General features: G+C 34.4%; 1 protein-coding gene across 6 annotated transcripts in view; it reads right to left on the bottom strand.

The window, feature by feature from the left end:
* Positions 1-17,447, bottom strand: part of melt (ventricular zone expressed PH domain-containing protein melted) — a 210,095-nt gene extending 192,648 nt beyond the window's left edge. For 2 of the 6 annotated variants that reach the window (XM_085809516.1, XM_085809521.1), the window contains exons 1-2: positions 17,041-17,307; positions 6,822-6,974 (exon numbers count right to left, since the gene is read on the bottom strand). The gene's annotated coding sequence lies outside the window, so the exon portion shown is untranslated. The other 4 variants (XM_085809517.1, XM_085809519.1, XM_085809518.1 and 1 more) reach the window with 4 other exon arrangements.
* Between the last annotated feature and the right edge of the window lie 5,714 nt (positions 17,448-23,161).

The raw sequence follows: 23,161 nt of genomic DNA, 5'->3' as shown, positions 1-23,161 counted from the left end.
AATCAGTCACGTCTGTATCAAGAAGTAAGTGTTTAATCACACTTTAAAACCGAAGCCCAAAACATGATTAGTAATATGAAAAAAATTATGATTACGAGAATGACTATTTTTCATTGCTGATATATTTCATCCATTGTATATAATGTTTAGTTCCAAAATTAATCGAAAGCTCCAAATTTACCAGAATATGAAGAATTTGTGCTTGGAGGAAGTGTGTTGATAAATTTACTCAGTGTTGTTAAACTCCCGCCAATCATGCTATTTATTTTGATAAATTTTTTACATCATTTCAGCTTCTCTGTCATCTAAAAAATAAAGGTTTCTAAGCTACAGGAACAATTCAGGAAAACCACATATAAATGTGCCCACTAGAAACTGTGAAATGTGTCCGTAAGAAAGATAGGCGTTATTATGATTTCGAATATGAAGAGAAAAACAAAATAATTTTTGCCCGATGGAAGGACAATTCAGTTATAGCTCTTGGTTCAACATTTGGAAACATTCAGCCCATAAAAAAATGTTTCCCGTTATTCAAAAACGTAAAGGAAAAAGGTTTTTATGATACTTACATATTATCGCAACCAGGTTGGCGCGATTTGTAAGTTTGAGTAAAAAAGTATGAATAGAAAGAAAATGTACATTTATTAATTAGAGATATTTTTAATACAGTTTTTTATATTATTTTGTTTTAAAATATCAAATAGCAATTAAACCCTTCCGGTTTCGAATTTGAATAAGTTGCAGAATTATTTTTTCGGTGGAAATCTTTTGGCTATTGCTTTTAGCACTGATTGAAAACCGTCTTCGCCATTAACAGCTTGAGCTTGGTGCCATATAAATTCAATAAGGTATGAGTCAAGATGATGACGGGCTGTTCCTCTCTGTTTTTTGTGTCGCCATTTGGCTGAGCTCCACATTCGCTCTAAATGTTGTGTGTGAAATTCGGCTACCTTCAAACCAATTTCCGGTTCTCACACCCAAATGTTGATTGCACTCTTCGACATTACATTTCTAGAAGATTTGCTTTCCAAAATACAGTTTCATTTTATGAGAATTTTGTTTATAATATAATAAGAGTTTGTGGCAAAAAATGGTGGTGGCCAATATTTACTAATTACATTGATGTCGCCTTGATAAATGCATGGAAAATATCATGTCTTTCTACTACTGGAAATAAAACGTCTCTTTCAGATACGAGATTGCTTTATTCCTTCTGCAAACTCCTATTGAGAGTGTAGATTTAGCCAGAAATAGATCAGCAACAGGAAGACCTAGTAAATTCAGCATTCAAAAATCATTGCATGGAGATGGTAGATTAAAGTAAAGTCTGATGATAACAAAAGACTTCGTTGTAAAGAGCGCCATAGCCAGACTGTTTATAGATACAAAGTATGTAATGTAGCTTTACACCATGATTGTAGTGAAGCTTTTCATGCTTGAATCTTTCAATTGAAATAATCTGTATTTGTAAGAGAAATACAGTCAAAAGTCGTTAATCCGGACTCGTCGGGACTTCGGCGATTTCGGATTATCGATTTTTCCGGATTATAGATCATCAGTTTAAATCTGGTAAGATGGCATGCAGAAATTATAAAATTAAAAATATGAAACCATAATTTATGAAATAAAGAACAATTATGATCTAAAGGGTATCAAAATTTACAAAAAAAAAAACTTTAATATTTATTTGTTTACTTTATTAAACATTTCTTTCAATGTAAGTTGTTTAAGTTGCTTCGTTTTCTGTGATAATACTTTCTCTTTAATTCTATAAACAGACATAATTTCTTGTTCAGTTACAAAGTTCCGCTGTTCAAGTCCTGTAATTGCTGTGCCAAGAATACCGACTTACTTGTCAATCGAAATGTTTTCGTTTTCAATAACCTCTGGGTCACTTTCTTCACTATCGGAAGCGAATTATAATGACGAGGAACTTGATTTAAATCATATCAAAGACGGAGTACATAGAGATGAAATATTACACTTAGTAAGGAATTATAAGCCAAATAAAATAAAAACATCTGCCCTGAAGATAAGGATAGTGCTGACAGATCAACTTCCAATCCGCGGCGTGAAATTGATAAACAGATTTCGGATTTCAAAACATACTTTCGCTTTGTAGATACAAATTACATATTAGTAAATATATATCAGAAATTCTATTTGACATAATCGAAAGTTCAAGCTTACTTTTATGAAATTGCTCTAACAGTCTGCAAAAAACAATAAGCCGGATCCAATTCGAAGATTAAGGAACAACGCAATCTGCAACATTAACTGAATTAGATAATTTTAGCTCAGCTTATACCTCCGTTACACATTAAACGCGCATGCGCACAAACATATTAGCAGCCGTAAAGGTTTTACGCGCTCTCGTAAATGCCTGTGCGCATGCGTGAACGCGACACATGCGCAGAAAGTTTGTAGCTTTGAGGTCCGAATTAACGATTTTTGACTGTATAATGTATATTTTAATATTAAATTAATTACAAGTAAAGTGATTTGTAGATTTATAAAACATTATGCAGCTAAAAAGTAATCCAGTGGTCCACTCAAAGGAAACATCGCACAAGTACAACCCTACTCAGTAAAAATCCGTAGTCTTATTCCACTGACGTTGTGCAAACGCAACACTTGCTTTTTCCACAGGTAAGAGTATTTTTTCTTATTTTCAATGTAAATTTATGTTATAAATTTTTAATTTAATATTTGTTATTATTTTCATGAGAAATGAATCATTACTTGTAGTTTTGGCGGTTAATGGGTTAAAAAAAAAAAATTACAATTCATCTGACCAGGCAACTTTTTTCACAGGTAAGAGTATTTTTTCTTATTTTCAATGTAAATTTATGTTATAAATTCTTAATTTAATATTTGTTATTATTTTCATGAGAAATGAATCATTACTTGTAGTTTTGGCGGTTAATGGGTTAAAAAAAATTACAATTCATCTGACCAGGCAACTCATTTCAATTGTTACTCATCCCGTCATGACATCCACAGTAGCTGTTGTAACTCATCAAGAGCAGTAACACGGAAGATTCTTACAGTTGAAACTAAATATTTTATTTTGCACTAGGACACTTCTACAAATTTAAGAATATTTAGACATTATCACAAGCTACTCACCACACATTTTCTCTACATTAAACATGTCTCGTTGTTATGGATACATACATACACAATAAAAAACCTAATTCTAAAACTGATAACAACTAATATCGATATGCAACATCCTCCCACTTTTTGTCTTGTACATTCAGATATTACAAGACAAAACTAATGTATTTCTTAAAAACTGTAAGCTAATGTAGGCATTTTACATCTAACATAGACAATGTTCATACATGTAAAATACTTACAAATTCAGTCTTTCAGGACCTGAAGTAATTCTATCTCTGTGTAATGTTGTCTGAAAGATGCAGTTTTGTATCATCATGACTGGGTAGTGAATCTCCTCCTTTCCTTTGAGGGCGTAATTTGGGCTCCGAGCTTCCAATTTTGTGCTGAAGGGTTAAATCTGACGATGCATTCTCTAAGAGGGTCAGATAATTTCAGGTGAGCCACTCGCTGCTTTTCATCTTGTTCTATAAATAGTTCCATCACTCTAGCTAAAGGGCAGTTAGTTCTTTTGGAGCTATCAGATTGCACCAACAAGCACATCTCCTACTTGAATATACCTCTTGCTTTATCAGTCCGATTCCTTACAAGTTCAGATCGATATTCTTTTTGGAATCTCTTTCAAAGATTATCTTGAACACTTTGCAAGGAACTTATTCTTTTCTTCAAATGATTTCTATCGACTGAGTCAAAATTAAGAGTATCACAATCAGTAGAGTTTGGAGTTTCACATAGGAAATGTGCCAAATGGTCATGGTTCCTCTGGATTCTCTGACAAATAAGTTAATGGTCTCTTATTGATTGTATTCTTGCAATCATATAAGTCTTCACATTTCCTCATAATCTAGACTATCACTGCCAAAAATTCTTTTCAGCAGGTTTTTCATACAGTGTATCATATGTGCGCATCATCTACTATACCATGGTTCACTTGGTGGATTAAAATTCTGTTTTATCTTCTTTTTGCACTCTCTTCTTGAATGACACTCCAATTTATCGTTTAGAGAGCATTTGATGTGCCACGATATTTGTTCCATTACCAGTGTAGATGACCGAAACTCTGCCTCTTCTAATCATGAATCTTCCTAAAGACAGAACAAAAGCTTCTGCAAGCAAGGCAGTTATTAACTCTAAATGTACTGCAGGATACACAGTGCAAATGAACAGGAGAATCGAGGCCTTCACATCTCCATGAAGGCAAAGAGGACTGGCTAGATTAGCACCAGCTGATTGAAAGGGACCAATCTGTGCAATCTTTCAGGTTAAAAGGAGCTGTTTGTATAAGTATAGCTTCAGACAAAAATCTCCTACATGGAACGCAATTAAATATAACCCCACAGATAATCCTCTACCTATGAGGTTTTGGAAACCTTTCTCTCAGCTCTGAAAAGATTGCTTGTACTCCAGCACCACTTAATGATCCGTACATATATTCAATTAAACGTTGAACAATTGGATGATCAGGCAGAACTATAGGACACTTAAAATCATCAGTGCTGTCTCCAAAGATGAGCCGAGTTTGCACACTAAACAGTCCTGCATCTTCATAGAACTTCAATGATTCTTAAGATTTCTTCTTGTTTACTACTAACCATTACCTCCGAGTCAACTTGATACGTAAAGTTTTGGTCCTTTTTATTTCATCACTGGTTATAGACAGAGAAACTTTCGGCTTCTCGCAAGGTGTCATAAAATCTAATTATCAAACAATAATGCATAACAGTTCAGAATATTTTGAGAAATACAACAATTGGTAACTAAATTTCTCAATTCCTTAATCACTTGAGGCACTCAATTATGTTTTCTTTCCCCCTCTTGTAAAGCTTCTTCTTCGTTACAGGCCCAGGTTTCCTTAATCATGAAGGACCATCCCACCATTTTGTTTTCAACAATTTGCATTAGGTACAAGATCAAGATGCTAAATCTGCTGGATTAAGTTCACTAGGTATATGTCTCCAGCAACTGAGATCAGTCAGTTCACAAATTTCTTTAACTCTGTTGTCAACAAAGTTATTCCAGGCCTCCCTCTTAGCTATCCACACCAGTACTACCATATAATCTGTCCACAAATATGTTTTTAAATGTAAATTTATATCTTGCAAGGTATACTTTGCTAATCGTGTTGCAATGGCAGCTCTGAAAAGTTCCATTTTAGGTATAGTAGGCCAGTTCATTGGGGCTACTCAGGCCTTTGTAGATACTTAAAATGTAGGATTACTGCAGCTTCCTTACAACATAACAAAGCACAACAAGCTTAAACGTTTGCAGATGTGTCAGAAAAGATATGAAATGTTGCAACTTCACTTCATCCTGGCAACACCTGTCAGAGAATAGAAATAAAGTTCAACAAGAGCAAGATGGTTTGACTATTTAGTATATTTCCTTAGATCTTCTGGGAGTGGTTCATTCCAAATAAGTTTCCTTTTCATATTTCTTGTACTTTGGCAACAGCATTGCTGGACATATAAAACTGATGGAATCATACCTGCTGATGATCACAGAAAATAAATTTGTTTTTGCAACTCCTGCTTGTAATGCTTGTCACAGACAAGTCTGTGTTTGATTCCTATCCTGAATTCCTGTGTGAAACAAGCAACATAAATTAAAACATCCCTCTTGCATTATATACATGGCCTGTTTTTGATGTAGACACAACTTCTCCTCATTATCTACACTTGTAAAAGCTTTCAACATAAAAGCTTGCTTTTAGCTTCTCTGTGGTAAATTTCAACTCTTCTGTTTGACATTTTTCTAAACTCAAATGATGCAAAATAGTCACATTTAGCAAGAAAGGGCTTGTTGCAACGCTGAACACTACACAATGTCCTTATTCTTTTCATCCTTTCCAGCATGCTACCTTTTACAGTTGGAATTTCAACCAAAAAAAAAAAAAAAATGGTAGAGTCTAATACAGCCTACAGGAGTACATAGGGTTAAAATTTTGTAAAGCTAGCACTTATCGTTTTAATTGTGCGCGTGTGCCTGAAGCAGGCTCAGCGTTGAAACAAGCATTGCTGGGACAGCTGGGAAGTGCATAACAGAGTAGATTTTGGCTATGATTAAAAACTCTAGATTCTGATTATTGTAGCAGATTTAGCATTACCCAGAGTACTCTATACCCCCCCAAAAGCTCTTTCTGAATCTATGACTACAGGCATATAAATGAAAAAAAAAAAGTAACTTGGCTACATGATATTTACATTTCATATTTATACTTTTGTCTATTTTTTGTCATGGTGGTACTTTTCAAAGCAAGTGACGCCATCTTTGAAAAAGCACAATCCAACAGTGCATGTTTTGCACATGTATCAGGATCTGTATCGGAATCACTATTTGAGGGCAATTCGTTTAGCACTTTCAGTGGTTCAGAAATGGTCAGCCCTCTCTGATCCATTTGCAAAATACTTAAAAATTAGAAAAAAATAACATTACATCTACAATTAAGAAAATATAAACTATAAAATAAAATTAAACAAACATCTACAACTTAAAACTCAAAATGTAGAGCTAACAAAACTTCTTTCAACAACAGCAAAAAAAGAAAAGAGAACTGCTCTAGTGAAATATCAAAGAACTAACTGATAAAATTACACCTGACCTTCAGAGAAACACCCAAACAATTTCTTAGTTGATAATCAACCCCCCCCCCCAAAAAAATGAAAGAAAGAAAAACAAGAAATGAAACACTGACGTACACTCACCTTTTTATTGGGAATGAGGTCACCAAAGAAAATATTGCAGTGAAATAAAGATACAGTTGTTGATCTAGTCTTGATGTTTCAGTGATCCCACTCTGAGCACACCAGATGTTCATCATTCAATTTTAGGCAAGATTTCCAGGTAAAAATTTAAAACTAATAAAGAATATAGAGATCAATATGCAGCTAAGAAAATAACACAGAAATTTCTTTTCAAGCAATTCCTTTCATATCCCTAAAAAAAAAAAAAAAAAAAAAAAAAAATTGGAAGATTTCTTTGAAAAATGGGGGGCTTTAAACACTAAACATGGCTAAAATGTATGGACTGGTTTGTGTTGTGCTGCCATCTAGTATAAATGAAGGTTGAAAGTAACCTATAGTAGGCTATAAAGCCTTTTCTATTCAATTTTACTGCATGTACAGAAGGAAAATTTTGGGTGTGCCCAGACTGGGTTAATTTTCCAAAAGCCTTTCATTATAAAAACCAAATTACATCCTGATCTCCTGGTCATACACTAAGCTGCAGAAAAGCTTGTTTGATATTTGCTGTTAGTCCAACAGCATGTAATTGGAATATGTTATTTAGTGTAGGAACCAGCTGCGTAAGACTAGGTCATGCACTCAGACAATTATTTAAGTAAGCACAGCCAGCAAACAACCTTTACTGAGGCATTGAACACATGACGGATTAACAACTTAAATAATGAACAGTACTCTTGATAACAGATGGCTCTACTTCTATTATGCCTTCTTTCTTCTCCTCGAGCTCTACACCTTGCTAAAGGCCAAGGCTGCCTCTCCAAGTTTTCTCCTCTGACCCTATCAGGCGTCATAGCTTCCCACTGGTTTACCCCTATCAGTTTCAAATTCTTTTCCACACTATCCAGCCATCTAGTGGATGGTCTTCCTTTTCACTGCTTCCCTCTACTTTGAGAATTTTATCTTTTTAATAGGAAATGCACTACCATATCTATAAATATGGCTTAGCCATCTAATATGTGATGCCTTTACCATTTTGACAATATCATGTTCATTATATTTCCTACAAATTTCATGGTTATATACTCTCCACAGTTCATTTTGCCTCACCAGTCCAAAAATCTTATATTTTTTTTTTCCAAGTATAAGCAGCAGATCTTCCTGTCTAGCTAAGTGTACAGCATTCGCTTCCATACAGGGCCACATGTCTTATCAAAGTCTTATATAAAGTTATTTCGGTTTTTATGCTAATTAATTTGGTATTAAGTTGGTTTCCAAGTCCATAAAGTCATCTATTGGCCACAGATATCCTGTTTTTAATTCAACTTTAATGTCATCGCACCTTAAAATCATTGTACCCATACATTTAATTTTTTTAACAATCTCAAAAGTATAAATGTAGTTGTTTAAAGGGGGTAGGTCCATGATTTTATTTTTACCATCATAAATTTTGCCTTATCCTAATTGATGGTTAGACCCATCTTCCCTGATGCATAATCAAGTGAGACAAATGCCTCAACAACAGCCTGTTTAAATCATTCTATGATAGCAATGTCACTGGCAAAAGCTAGAAGTTGAATTACTCTTTGTAGAACAGTTCCACTTAAGTTTAATTGAGAGTCTTGCAGAGCCTTTTCCAGTGCCATCGCAGACCTTTCTGAGTATAAAAGGACTCTAAAGACAAAATTTTAATTCTACATTTCACACTCTTAAGTGTCATTCTCGTAAGGATGATCAGTTTTTTTGACATGTTGAATTCCAGCATAGCTTCAAATAATCTGTCTCCATTTAAACTGTCATATGCAGCTTTAAAATCAATAAACAAGTGATATGTGTCAATGTTACATTCATTTGTTCATTCAAAAATTTATGCCTTCTTTTACTTTCACCCATTGAAAAAAAAAAAAAAAAAAAAAGTTATTTGTCAAAGACATCTTATTACAACAGTTTTGTGACAGATTCCAACCTTATTTCAACTATGTCATACTTATCATAGAGAGGAAAATGACCGACTATTCAAGGTAAAGCCACCCCATGATTGTCACTGTCAACAGTTACTGTTTCCTTTAAATTGCATTAAAGTTTCATCTTCTAGCACCTTTTTGCTTTTCTGTTCAATTGGATCACTGAAGCCCTAAGTGATCCCTAAGAACGCCCACATCTCTTTCACTGGGATTCCCCCCCCTTCCTGCAGAGTGTGGGCTGATAACTATTTCTCATTTCTTCCCAAAACCTAGAATGATTCAACCAAGCAAGGTCTCTACAGCTGAAACTCCCGATGATAATACCCAAATTCTGCTAGTTAAAATACACCCTAAAATATGCCAAGGCGAACTCATATTGGTGGTGCATTATTGACAATATCTGCGAGTGTTATTCCATGAGCTTTAAGTTCTAAGATTAGAAGATTGTCATGAATTTTAGATCCTGTAGTGCAAATTTTGGGCTGATCCCAAAAAGAAATTTTTGCAGAAAACCTTCCATCTAAACTTTTTTCTGTAACATCATACCTTCCATGTTTTAGAGCAGGAATAGTTCCACCATCAAATAATCCTTGTCATAACACATCTACACCCGTAGGAAAACGTTTTAGTTCCTTTATTATCCTTTTTGATGTATGATCACTGCAAGCCATCATCCAACAAAAAGCATACTGCAACTCAGCTTCCTTTATGGCAAACTTTAATTCAGACTGTCTTCTGACAGATTCCCCATAAAGAGGATTCTCCTGTAAACAACATAGTGCACTCACTTTCCGTAGAAATTGCTTGAAAAGTGGATTCATTCTTCCATTCTGTACAAAGCAGAGTGTTATGTCATTGTACATATACGCTACTCAACATAGAGAATGCAACACGAAGAAGGAGTGGCTCGAAAATTATGCAAATTTCAGGGTAGATGCGCATTACCGAGTTATGTGAATGATGTGAAATGCGCACGTCTCCAGTGCACGTTCAATAAGATACAAGGGAAGGAACTTGCAAAATATTCGATTTTTGTGACGTTATTTCTGCTAGGGAACACATTGTAGAAAATTTGTTCTTGCCTCAGAGCATTCATGTATTAGTAGAGAATGGCAGGCCAACATCAACCAAGGCAGTTCCAGCAGACAGACAACTTCACAAGGAGCATGGTGATCAGACTGAGAAGGGCAGGTTGGTTTATACGGCAAATCTCAGCTGACAAACACCTAGACACCTCCATGGTGCACCAGCTGTGGTGATGATGGTTGGAACAAGGAAATGTGGCAAGTACAAGGGGTGCCGGTGCAGCCATAGTAACTCATGTGTGGATCGCATCCACCGACAACTGGTGCAGCACCTACAACCCACTTCTACCTCCATTCTGCAGCATGCTCAAGACATCCTGGATGTTTCCATATCAACCAGAACCATTTGCTGTTGATTGGTGGTGAGTGGTCTGCACTCATGGCATCCATTAAGAAGACTGCCATTGACCCCACATCATAGACACCTATGTCTGCAATAGTGCCAGCTCGAGCGATGTGGACGACAGAATGGCACGGGGTCGTGTTCTTTGAGTCACATTTCTGTTTCTCCAATGACAGTCGCCGTGTACTAATAAGGAGACAGGTCCAATCAAGCAGCAATTGTGGAACACCCCACCGAACGGCATCATGGTTGGGGTGCAACTGTGTATGATTCCAGGTTATTTCTAGTTCGTATTCAGGGCACTATGATGGCCCAATGTTACGTGAATGATGTGCTGTGGGCGATAACACTCCCCTACCTTCAGGGAGTGCCCAATGCTCTTTATCAGCAGGATAACACCTGACCATACACTGCTTTCATCAGCCAACATGCTCTGCAAGATGTACAGATGCTTCCCTGGCCACCATTCTCTCCTGATCTCTCACCAATCGAACTCATTTGGGATGTGATTGGATGCCATTTGCAGACCCTGCCATTGCCACATTCAGAAAATACACTGTGGCAAATGGTTGACAGGGAATGAAGAGCCATTCCTCAAGACACTATCCGTAGTCTCATTGACTCTGTACCTAAAAGTGTTGCTTTATGTATCACCGTCCAAGGTGGTCCTACAACCTACTGAGCCAATGCTTTTCACACTCTGTATTGTGCATATCATTACAAAATAAAGATAATTTATTGTTTGTTGCTGTCTCTCCCTGCTTACTGAGTTTCATCACTTTCTGGCCGTTCCTTGGTGTTGCATTTTCAATGTCAGGTAGTGTTTTATGCACCAAACAATACTTCTACATGTTTCTGCATGTGTCCTAGCTTAAAACAAACTAAATAACATTCTTTGCAATAACTTGAAATTTCCTCTCATCTAGTGTCATCATGGGAGCTTTCCTACAGACTTTACTAAAATGTGGATAACCACAAAAAATAGATTTAGACTTTTCATGCACAGACGAAATAAAGGATGAAGTAGAAGGGATATCATTTCTTGAAGTACCACTTTCGTTTTTAATTTTAACTCGAGTTCCAAACACTGATCGTGCAAACATGTCATTTCCTCACCATGAACTTCCTGCCTTAAAAATTTCACAAGCTTCTCAAGATATCCTTGACTGTTTTCAACAACATCGTTTCTACCATTAGGAAGGTTGGACCCTTGTTGGACTTTCCCAAGCTATAATTTTCAACTTTGCTGAAATCTTTAATGTACTACTTTCTTTGTTTTCATCACCCTTGCCTAGTAATAATTCAAAAATTGTATGTTAAGTACTTTCTAAGCCCTGGACTTTATGATACGATTATGAATTTGATTTGTGAACTCTGGAAACATTCACTTTCGTTTTCATAGTTTCTTCCACAATAGACTTTGTTGCATTCGTAAATGTTGTATGTGGTCTTACACTGTAACTCTTAACGCATCCATAATAAAATATCCAAGCTCATGAGAAACTAACAGCATAAATGGCTAGCCTATATTTGACAGTGCCCGCACTAAGTTGTTGTTTCATTTATGGGAATTTGAGTAAAGGGTGCCCGTTGGAATATCGCCAAGTTGTTGTTTCATTTATGGTAACCTGAGTAGTTGAATGTTATGAAAAGCCTGTTAAGACATAATTGGTTGCGTGAATTTGAGATGGGAAAATATTTGTAAGGGCATTTTTGTGTGTTGGATGTTGGTTAGGAAGTTGCTTATTTTGTGGTTTAAACTATAAAACGACTGAATGTGGTAAGATTAACTTGAAATTTCTATAGGATTTGGAACAAGGGGGGAAGCATTAATTGACTGGTGTGTAAATGAAGGTTTACTTAGTACCAATTATAAGTGTCCTGTTTGTACAAAGGAAATGCATATGGTGGAACGTAAAGATAGTTCAGATGGTTTTGGATGGGTTTGTCGCAAGAAAGGTTCAAATGGTTACCATATAAAGTGTTCCGTTAGAAAGGGAACATGGTTTGAGGAAAGCTTTTGGATGCTGTTTAAGAATTTTGTGTGCTACAGACTGAAGACAGAGAAATTTCTAAATAAGGTAGGTGGCTATTTCCTTTGTTTAGTGCGTAATGCTTTTTTATGTTATTTCATTGTTTGATTTAAAACGTAGTTTATTGAGATTATATATTTTTTGTGCGCAATGCCGAGTTTGTGCAATTCTGCGATGTTTTTTTAAGTGAAAAAATATACCATCAAATATAGTTTTACCGCATTAATATTTAGCGTTTAAATTCAAACTGTACCTTGCTTCTTTTGTAGATACTCCAATTCTATCTTGGACAGCAATTAATTTGTTGTAACTCTTCAAGAAAATTAATTAGCACAGAAGATTATTAAGTAGTCATAAATTAAATATTTTATTTCTTACTAAAACACTTTTAGCAACTTAAAAGGTTTAGACATTACAAGTTATTTACAAAACAGTTTCTGTTAAAAATATACTTCAGGGTACCCCTTAGCAAAAATTGGCAATTTTTTTTTTTTTTTTCCACCCTTCCCAGTAAAATGGCATCCAAAACATAATGCTATAAAATATAATTAAAACAAAAAATATATATTCTTAATAAACTGTATTTAAATCAAACAAGGAAATAACATAAGAATGGAAATACAAGTTACCTAATCTACGCAGTACAAAAAGGAAATATCAACTTACCTTATTTAAAAATTTCTGTTTCTTCGATATGTGTAACACACAGAATTCCATAACAGCATCCAAAAACTATTTAAAATTATCTAAACTAGAATCTGCATACTGCCGTCACCACATTAATTCACAAAAGTAAAAATGAAAAATATCCTCCGTACTGCCAGTAGCATTTCTTTCGAAAATCCCTTTTTATTACACCCCACGTACCTTCCATAGTGTTGATATAAGCTCCAGTTACAAAATCCTTAAATCTCACTGCGTAATTTACTGATAGGTGAACGAAGCCATTTAAAACTTCATTAACACAACAGTTAATTAATGTTTTCTTTCCCAATCATACACAAATTTACAGGTTTTTTACAACTTCAAGTTAATCGTACCACCAGCAGGCATGTTTTTACTCTGTAAAGCACAATATAAGCAACGTACTTCCTAACCAACATCCATACCTAAGTAAGCCCTTACAAATATTTTTCCATCAGTCAAAATAACCACAATCACGCATTAATCACATCATAGCAGGGTGTCCATAACATTCAACTACTAAGGTTAATAAATGAAGTAACAACTTGGTGATACTCCAAGAGTTATCCTAAAATATTCACTAACCTATTTCATACTTGCCAACCTATGACACTAAAAAATCAGGAGATTTTTTTAAAGAAATCAGGAGATTTTTCACAATGTTAAAAAGACTTTTTAAATGATAAAAATAAAGTTCTTAATCACGAATCAACTTTAAATAGTTACTAATTCGTAAATGCAAGCAACACAAAAATACCTTACACATAAAAAAAAACTCTTGCATCGTTTAAGAAACGTTAAGAAAACAAACAAAAAAAAAGACACTTTAATCAGTTTTTGTACAAATGTTATGAACAGTGGGAGATTTTGATTTCGTTAAGAAAGAAACTTCATAATTTTGTTCATAGCAATTGCCATGTAGCCCTGCTTTCGCTAATAAAAGTTTTTCTAATGTGTCATCACTAATATTAGATCTAAATTTAGTCTTCGTTTTCACAACAACACTGAAAATCCTCTCACACTCTGCATTACTATGGGGAACTGTCAAGATGGCCAACATAATTCTAGACAGTTCACTATATTTTAAAATTCCATCAGCACCTTTCAGTTTTCCAATTAAACTCCACTGGGTATCAATCCTAGCTGATCTTTATAACTTCATCCAAGTTTTCTAATTGTAAACTGCAATATTATCAAAGGCAACATCAATATCATCATCTTTCATGGCTAAATGAAGTAACACAGGAAATCTGTTCAAAAATTACCTTATATTAGAAAAAGATGTATTTGCTAGAGCAGAAACATCAGGAACTTTAGCATGCAAAATCACTTCATCGTTGACTGGAAATTTATGTAGTATGCAATCGCATACTCGACAGAAGTAACTTCTAACATGAAGATAAACTAATTTTTGTCTTCTGAAAGTTCTTCCACTACTTTTGTAGTTGCAGCTCCTAATACCAAATCTTCATCTTTCTTCTGATTATCTATATCATCATAAATCAAATCGTATATAGAATTACAAGACAAAACATAGACTGGATTTACAAACTTTGAAAAAATGTCTTTAAACAGATCATAAATCATTGATTTCAAAACATGAATTTATGGAATTCTGCTTTGTAGAACTGTGTTAAGAACATCGAATGATGGCAAAATGAATTATATATAAAAAAAAAAAAAAAAAAGCAAAAAGCTTTGTTAAGATCCGAAGAAAAAAACATAAATATTCGTTCTTTACAAAATATTCTTTGTTTTAGACATAATCTAGAGAAAATTCAATTGCTTTCAGACTTCCAAAATTACTAGTTGTTTTTGTTCATATAACGAAGTATTAAGCCAAGTTCCATAAAAATCGTGAAAAAATATAAGAATAAGAAAAAGTTGGGAGAAATATATTGTAAATCGGATTGGCGGGAGAGCGGTCAAAAACCGGAAGTCTCCCGCCTAAATCGGGAGAGTTGGCAACTCTGCTATTTTCTCTATATTAAAACATGTCTCATTATTATGGGTACTGTAATATCAGAACACCTGTGTTGGGTGCAAAGAAAGACAGGTTGTCTTTTAAAATATTTATTTTGAAAACTTATACGAAATTCTTGAATAAATATTAAAATAATTGAATCATTTTAACCATAATTCATACAAAGGCTGCTGACACGGCAATGACGCTAATATGCGTCTGCTTTCACTCATTTACAGCATCAAAAGCTTTTTACCCAAAGCTCTCTACTCGTTTTGTTAAAAACCATACTTCATATACAAACATAGACAGTATATTCCCACAAACATGGAAAAATCTCCACGAAATGTATTTTATTTTCTTGGAATCAGTCCCTCCCCTTTCTGGTGGTACTTGAAGGTAAGGGTTGCATTTTAAAATTAAGAGCATTTTAGAATTAAAGGGTTTGCAAGTGATTAAGGCTGCTTGGTATTCAACTTGGGTTCAAATCCAGGTGAACAGGCTGGCTGTGTGGTTGGTTTTGTGATGTTTAAGATGACATCGGCAAAAGTTTCCTGAAGTCCTTAATGAAGGCATCTCTTCCCTTAGGCAGATAGCCCTCGTGTGTTTTACCATACTCCAAAATGACCTAACCTAACCTTAGAATCGACAAAATACAACATAAAAATCTAGCACTAGACACAATGATAGAATATTAGTTAATTCTAATTTAATGTTTTTCAGAACTTCCTTTAAAATAATCCGGAGAAAAAAACAGTTCCTTAACATGCATAAAAATCTCAAAATATACAACAATCGCGTAACATACGACTGTTCTCCCTTTTTTACTACTATACATTTAGGTTTCATAAATTATGTTATAATCAATGTTATTCTAAAATACTTCTCTTTAAAATTTCAAGAAAAGAGTACACTTTAATAAGATTTATAAAAAATCTCTTTTAGTCATTCCCAAAACCTTACCTAGAACTGCATTTTCCTCTTTTTATGTTTCTAAAGAACATACGATATATAAAAAATTATGATAAAGCATTGTTCATTCAATATGGCCTAAAGCCATGATTTTATAATTTTACTATTTTTAAAAATATATATCGCCTACCAGTTGTAAATAAATTTTACAAAAATAAAATTACAGCAAAATAAATTCTAAAATTTTTTAAACCAAATTAAATATATATAATTTCTTTTCCTCCTTTACAAACAATGTTCATGGATAAATTTTCGTCCAATATAATATGACATTAAAGAACTACTAATAGCAATACGAAACTGTACTGTTCAAATATGCTGGATTTCAAATGCAAATTTCTTGCCTTGAAGTGTCATATATTGCCAACCAGGCTATAGAGGCTTATAACAAAAAGAAAACATGAAATATGAATAACTAGAAACATCACTCAGAACATCAGTCTTGATTTCTCACTTGTTTCCAACAAGTATATGCTAGGCATCTTACAATTTGTTCAATTTAAAGATATCTACAATTTTGCACATTTTGAGCAAAATCAGTAGACTCAGATTTCTGTACTTGTTTCATGATACACTCTTTAAAATCTCTGAAATACCAAGTGTGCGACATTGCAAGACCTTATTCAACAGAAAAGCTGAAAGAATATCTACTACAAAGCGATGATGTTCAATTAGTTTGTAAAAGTTTACACCAATCAAAGTCTGTTGGCTCACTTTGCTACTGGGCACCTATTATTTTAGACGATAAAAATTAAACAATTCTGGGGAAATACAGTAATGCATCTGCTGCACAAATGCAAGGCATTATTTTGGAAAGCAGATTTCAAAGTATTAAGCCATGATTTTTATACACTTATGTATAATGTTTTAGCCCTAATTTTGTGTTCCTTAAAATAATAAGAGGACAAATAATCAAAGAAGAGAGTTTTTTCTAATTTTCAAAAATGAGAGTCCAATTTTAATGTTGCTTCCGAAAGAAATTACTCACAAGTGAACATATATACGTTTTAATATCATTCAATTTATTGAAAGATCGTTATTCAATATGTAAATAAGTTTAGATTAGGATATATGAATATACCTCACCAAATGAAAAGAAATTTATTGTTCTAGCTTCTAGACTGTAATTAAGTTTTAATGAGAATCTATATAATTAAATTATAATATCACGATAAAACACACTTCATAACATTACTTACAGTCTTCCTCTTTAATACACGACTGATAACGAATCTAGTGCAATCCTTTAACAGCAGACACAGTTCAAAGATCATTAAAAAGTGTTTAATGTTGCTAACAGATCCATATGAAAAAAAAAAAGGTCAATATTTTATACGCATGAGATGTGGTATAAACGAAAAGTTGCATTTAAACATTTTATGATTAGCCTACTAAATGTAACTTATTATGTAGCTAACATACGAAACCATAGAATATTCATAGAGAGCAGAAATAAATAACCGGTTCCCTACTTCAAAGGTTCAAAGCCCTCGAAAACAAGCGTGACAAACTCAGGCAATGTTGCCATATTCCTTAGTCGGAAATAAGTACAGATTTTCTTTCTTTAGCAATCTTGCTTTTAAGCAACAAGAAAGGAGATGAGGACTGTGGCGAACTCCGTTTCCTCCAGTCCGTGAGGCTCGGTAAGTTAGAAGAAGTTGATGAGTAAACGACTCAACTTCGGAATTCTTAGACTAGAACTGCTTACTAATTCTGCAGGAAGGAAATATTGAATGTCCTATTTATCGCAGAATTTGGCGATATAGTTCCTTAGATGATTGTAGTTTTGACACTCATTCAGTCTGTGCTCAAAATCATCTCGTACTTGGCAATTTCCGCATAAAGGAGTACTTGAAAGTTTTAACTTGAATTTAAGGTAGTTCGTGAGGATATTTCGAGTGAGGATTTTGTTAACTTTACATTCCCTTTTCCTTGAGCCGGGCCAATTGATATTAAGGTATTTGGTGTTTAAGACATTTTTAAAATGACAATGATGCTTGGTATTCTGCCAAATAGTTTCCAGTTCCCCGTCCTTGTCTTGATTAATTTCTTTTTTGACATCCTGCCATGTATAAATAGGAAGGATCGGAATATTGCGTGCATTAACCGCCTGTTTTGCCAAAAAATGTGCCCTTTCGTTGATCTCGATGCCTTTGTGACCGGCAGTGGCTAATCGCACCGACAGTTCCAAAAGCTAAGAGGCTATTCACAACACCGGCGGCAACCAGCGGCCGAGCGGTAAAGTCGCTGAACACTGGTAGTTCGGTCCGAGGTTCGAATCCCGCGAACGGGCTGGCTGCATGGGTGTTTTCGTGGTTTTCCCCATGTGTAACGTGTATACGAGCCAGTTTCCCTTAGAAAGTCCTCCACGAAAGGCATCCCTCCTCTTAGGCAGATAGCCCTAGTGTGCTTTGCCATAATTAAATACACACATACACACACACCACAACACCTACGTTCGCGCATGCGCACAATCAGCTCAGGTACCAGCATTTTGAAGAATAAAGAGGATAAGGTTCGGAGAACAGCCTTGGTTGCCCCAACTTGGCTCCTTAAAGGATATGGGTGACTCCCCGTTTTGGCGTTAAGGCTGTTCTCCGAACCTTATCCGAATAAACATAGCAAAATCAGCTTACCTTTTGTGCACTCAAGTAGCAGCAGTTGAGTCTCCGAAACTATTGATGATGATAATGATGAGGTATTTATCCATAAATAATACGATGCAGATTTAAACACTAATAACATATTTACTGAACTACAACTAAAATAATATAAGCGGTAAATACATTAATGTTAACACAAGCACATACAGAAGCTAAAGCATAACTAAAGAACAAGAGGATCATGGGATAAATTAATATCACGTGATTAGCATAGTTGATGTGTTTGACGCCCGTGTGTCTTGACATATTTTAGGGTTGCCAAAAATGAGTTAGAAAACATTTTATTTATTTATTCTCAAATGCTTGATTAATTTACAACAATCCCCCCTTTAATCATGCATTTGGGAAATATTGGAAATCAGGGGCCCTAGTCTGGACACCGTCGAGATGGAAGAACGGGTCGTTTTTTGCGATCTACTCGACAGAGAGCGAGTCTGGTGTCATCGTCTTGATCATTACAGAGATCGACGCGTCGGAAATTTTTCCGTCAGCTGGATAGCTGCCGTTTAAGTTTCTGACTGTCGTTTTAGAGCTAAAGTGAGGACGGCGGATAGTTTCTGGAAGTGTACTTAATGGATATTTTAAATTCTTAAGATTTGTGAAAAACTCGAATATTTCGCTATAGAAATAACGCATTTGATGCTGACGATTCTAGATTATTTATGTATTCTACAATAGCAATTCCTTAATTAAATTTTAGTGAAAATAATATATTTGGTGTTTTCCTATTTCACATATAAAGAAGGAGTGCACACTTTTAATTTAAAATTTTAATTTTTCAACTAATGTATGTGTGTAATGTATTCAACAATGTACTTAATTTCATGTTTGGATGAGCAATTTATAAATTTTGAAATTTTATGTTTTAAATTATAATGTATTTCCCTCTACTTTTATTTTAATTTGTAGTGTATAAAAATTTAATACATTAACACGTGCATTAAAGAATATGCAGTATATAACTCAAATTATTCACATCCTAAATTCAACATTTACATTAAATTGCTTTGGGTTAAAAAATTATTTAAGTAGTTTTAACTGTACTGATATGAATGTCAGTTTCCAAAATCTCCTGTATAAAACAAGTTAAATTCCTGTATAATTTTCGGTTAAATTCTTGTAAATATTATAATGCAAGATTTATAATTAGTTATCAGATTTTTTAATGTGGTCTGCTTTTAGATATTACATCAGTTTTGTATTTTTATTCAGATCTTAAAGTGCTTGGTTTTGGTTTTATGTAATTACGGCAAAGCCTCGGGCTATCTGCCTAAAGTGAGGGTTGCCTTCGTGGAGGGCTTTATAAGGAAAACTAGCTCGTATACACGTAACACATGGGGAAAACACCAAAAAGCCCATGCAGCCAGCCCGTTCGCGGGATTCCAACCTAGCACCGAACTTCCAATGTTCAGGGATTTTACCGCTCGGCCGCTTGTAGGATCGATTTAAAAAGAGTATAAATGAGAATATGTACTGCAATTTCGTTCACTGTATCTGATAATATATTTATCATACAGTTATATATATACATTTATTTATTTAAAACAGATTTTGCGTGCCTTAACCTTCAATACTTCTGGAAGTTACCAATGGTATGTTGGTAATGAGGCCTATGCAGCCAGTCCGTTCGCGGGATTCGGACCTCGGACCGCACTACCAGTGTTCAGAGATTTTACTGCTTGGCCACTAGTGGGATCGATTTAGAAAGAGCATAAATAGGAATGTGTATTGCAGTTTCCTTTCACTGCATATGTTAATATATTTATAATACATTTAGTTACTTATTTATTTAAAACAGGTTTTGTATGTCTTAAATTTTTATGCTTTTGGAATTTACGAGAAATATGTTGGTAATGAAGCCCATGCAGCAAGCCCGATCGCGGGATTCGAACGTCGGTCCGAACTATCAGTGTTCAGAGATTTTACCGCTCGGCCGCTAGTGGGATCAATTTTAAAAGGGTATAAATAGAAACATGTACTGCAATTTCTTTCACTGCATATGCTGATATATTTTAATACAGTTATATATGTATATAGTTATTTATTTAAAAAAGTTTTTGTACGCCTTAAATTTTTATGCTTTTGGAAGTTACCAGAAATATGTTGGTAATGAGAAATATATTAGTAATGACAGATATATTGATATATTGGTTATTAGAGATATGTTGGTAATGCAGCCAACCCGTTCGCGATATTCGGACCTCGGACTGAACTACCAGTGTTCAGCGATTTTACCTCACGGTCGCTGGTGAGATCGATTTAAAAAGGGTATAAATAGGAATATGTACTGCAATTTCCTTTCACTGCATATGTTGATATATTTATAATACAGTTATATATATAGTTATTTATTTATTTAAAACAAGTTTTGTTTGCCTTAAATTGTTTTGCTTCTGGAAGTGACCAGAGATATATTGCTAGTGACAGATATATTGGGCTGAGAAATTAAATGTCAAGTTGGTGCACTTGATAGGTTACATATGCTATTTGTTCTGGTATTTTCACCAAATAGATAAATTTACATAGTTTTCAACAAAACCAAATCAAATTACGATTCAATCGAAAGTTTGGATTTTCTGGTGTCATCAGCGCTGTAGGATGGTACCCACGTATCTATAATTGCACCTACTGACACGGAAGAATGCCAGAGTTCATTTATATAAACAGAAAAATCTTTCAATTATCTTAATATGCAGCTGTTATGTAATTTTTCCTTCCATTTTATATAATATATATATATATATGTTTAAGTGTGTGTATTTATACGCAAGATGATATGTTTTCTGATTTAACCTATAGTTATTTAATTCTTTTTATTTTCCTTCCCATTACTTTTGTTAAAAATTTCTTATATTTCTACTCACTAGTAAATCGTCTTTTAATGCATCAATCCAAAGTTTTCTGCTTATTGGTATTTTCGATACATGGTATATTTGTAGCTACGTGATAAATACAATTCCTGAATAATAAAAATTATTGATATAATCATGGGCTGCTAAAAATTAAAAAAAATTTTTTGATTCAAATTCAATAGGAATATTAAACACGCGTACGCGATGCTATATTTTAATGATTTGATTTATGACACTGTTACATAACCTTTTAAGACAAAAAATATTTTAACCATAAAACTGTTAACAAATAGTTTACAAACATGTAACCTTTTAGAAAATTTCCATTTTGCAAAAGATCATACGTAAAATTATGCTTACGCTCTTCACATATCTGCAGTTTTGTGTAAAATATCCATTGACTCTTCCCATTTCTTTTTTCTGTGCTCTTTACTAAATATTTAGTTTATCACTTAACAGCTGCAAAGGGTTTCGAAAAATTTCACCATTTACTCCAACAGATTGGTAATTTTTTATACCGCCATCCTCATTGAAAAGCACGTGCGAAGCAGCACATTTGACAACAAACAATCCTCCCTTTTCCTGAGCCTCGAGCAATGTAGAGGTGAGACAGACTGGTTGCTATGCAATAAACGTCACTTCCGCACGGAATCTCCACTTCATTTTCCGCCGACGGAATTTGAAGGGGTCAGACTTGCTCTCCCATTTGCTGTCGAGTGGAAAGAGAATCCCGACTGGTTTTCCGATATCGATCTCGACAGGTGTCCAGACTAGACCCCCAGATTTAGCTCACTTCTTAATTTCAGAAATTTTGGTTTGGGCAATGGCTTAGTAAAAATATCTGCAATCATAGAATTTGTATTGCAATAAGTTATCTCGATTATTTTATTTTCTTCTATTCCCCTTAACAATAAATATTTAACATTAAGATGCTTTAGCCTAGTATTCATTTTCCCCTGTTTTGTAAGAGCTATTGTGGACTTATTGTCCTCAAATATCTTAATGGGTAGTTTTTGAGGTATTTCAAAATCTTTAAGGAGATCTAATATTCATTTGAGCTCCTGAGCAACAGTGGCTGCAGAAATAAGCTCGGATTCGGTAGATGATAGGGAAACACAATTTTGTCTCTTTGTGGACCAAAATATTGGATTATTTCCTAAGAAAAATAAATTTCCACCTGTTGATCGTCGGGTGGTTAAATCAGATGCATAGTCAGCATCCGTATAACAGAAAAGTGTTGGTGTGCTATCAGAGTCAATTTTCAGGCAAATGTCCTTCGTAGAGTTGAGATATTCAATCACCCTTAGAACTGCTTTTCAGTCTTTGTCATTTGGAGATTCATTTTTCCTGCTTAATAGATTCACTGCAAGAGTAATGTCCGGTCTAGTTACAGTGGCTATGTATAATAAGGCTCCAATGGCTTGCCTGTACTTGGTATTGTCCACTGGTGGAGAGATGTCCTCTTCCTTTGGATAAGAAGTATCCATTGGTGTGTAAGATGGTTTGTGAATATCTGGACAAAATATCTTCTTCAATTTTTCTCTTTTTGATTTTTGACTCAATAGGATCTTGTTTTCATCTCTTTTGATGTTGATTTCTAAGTAGTTTATAATTTCTCCTAAATCTTTTGCTTCGAAGAATTCATTGAGAGATTTGATTAGCCTTTTGATTTTTTCTTCACTTTTGCATGCTATAAGGATATCATGAACGTAGACAATAATCACTATCATGTCATTTTCATCTTTGTTTATAAATAAGCATGGGTCTGCCGTGCTTTGCAAAAAGTTACTACTTTTTAATACTTC

This window comes from Stegodyphus dumicola, chromosome X2, assembly GCF_044657685.1.
Source record: "Stegodyphus dumicola isolate Sdum_Otavi_A_Nest chromosome X2, ASM4465768v1".
Taxonomy (NCBI): domain Eukaryota; kingdom Metazoa; phylum Arthropoda; class Arachnida; order Araneae; family Eresidae; genus Stegodyphus; species Stegodyphus dumicola.
Note: the sequence above shows the minus strand (reverse complement) of the source record. Positions and strands in the feature narration are given on the sequence as shown.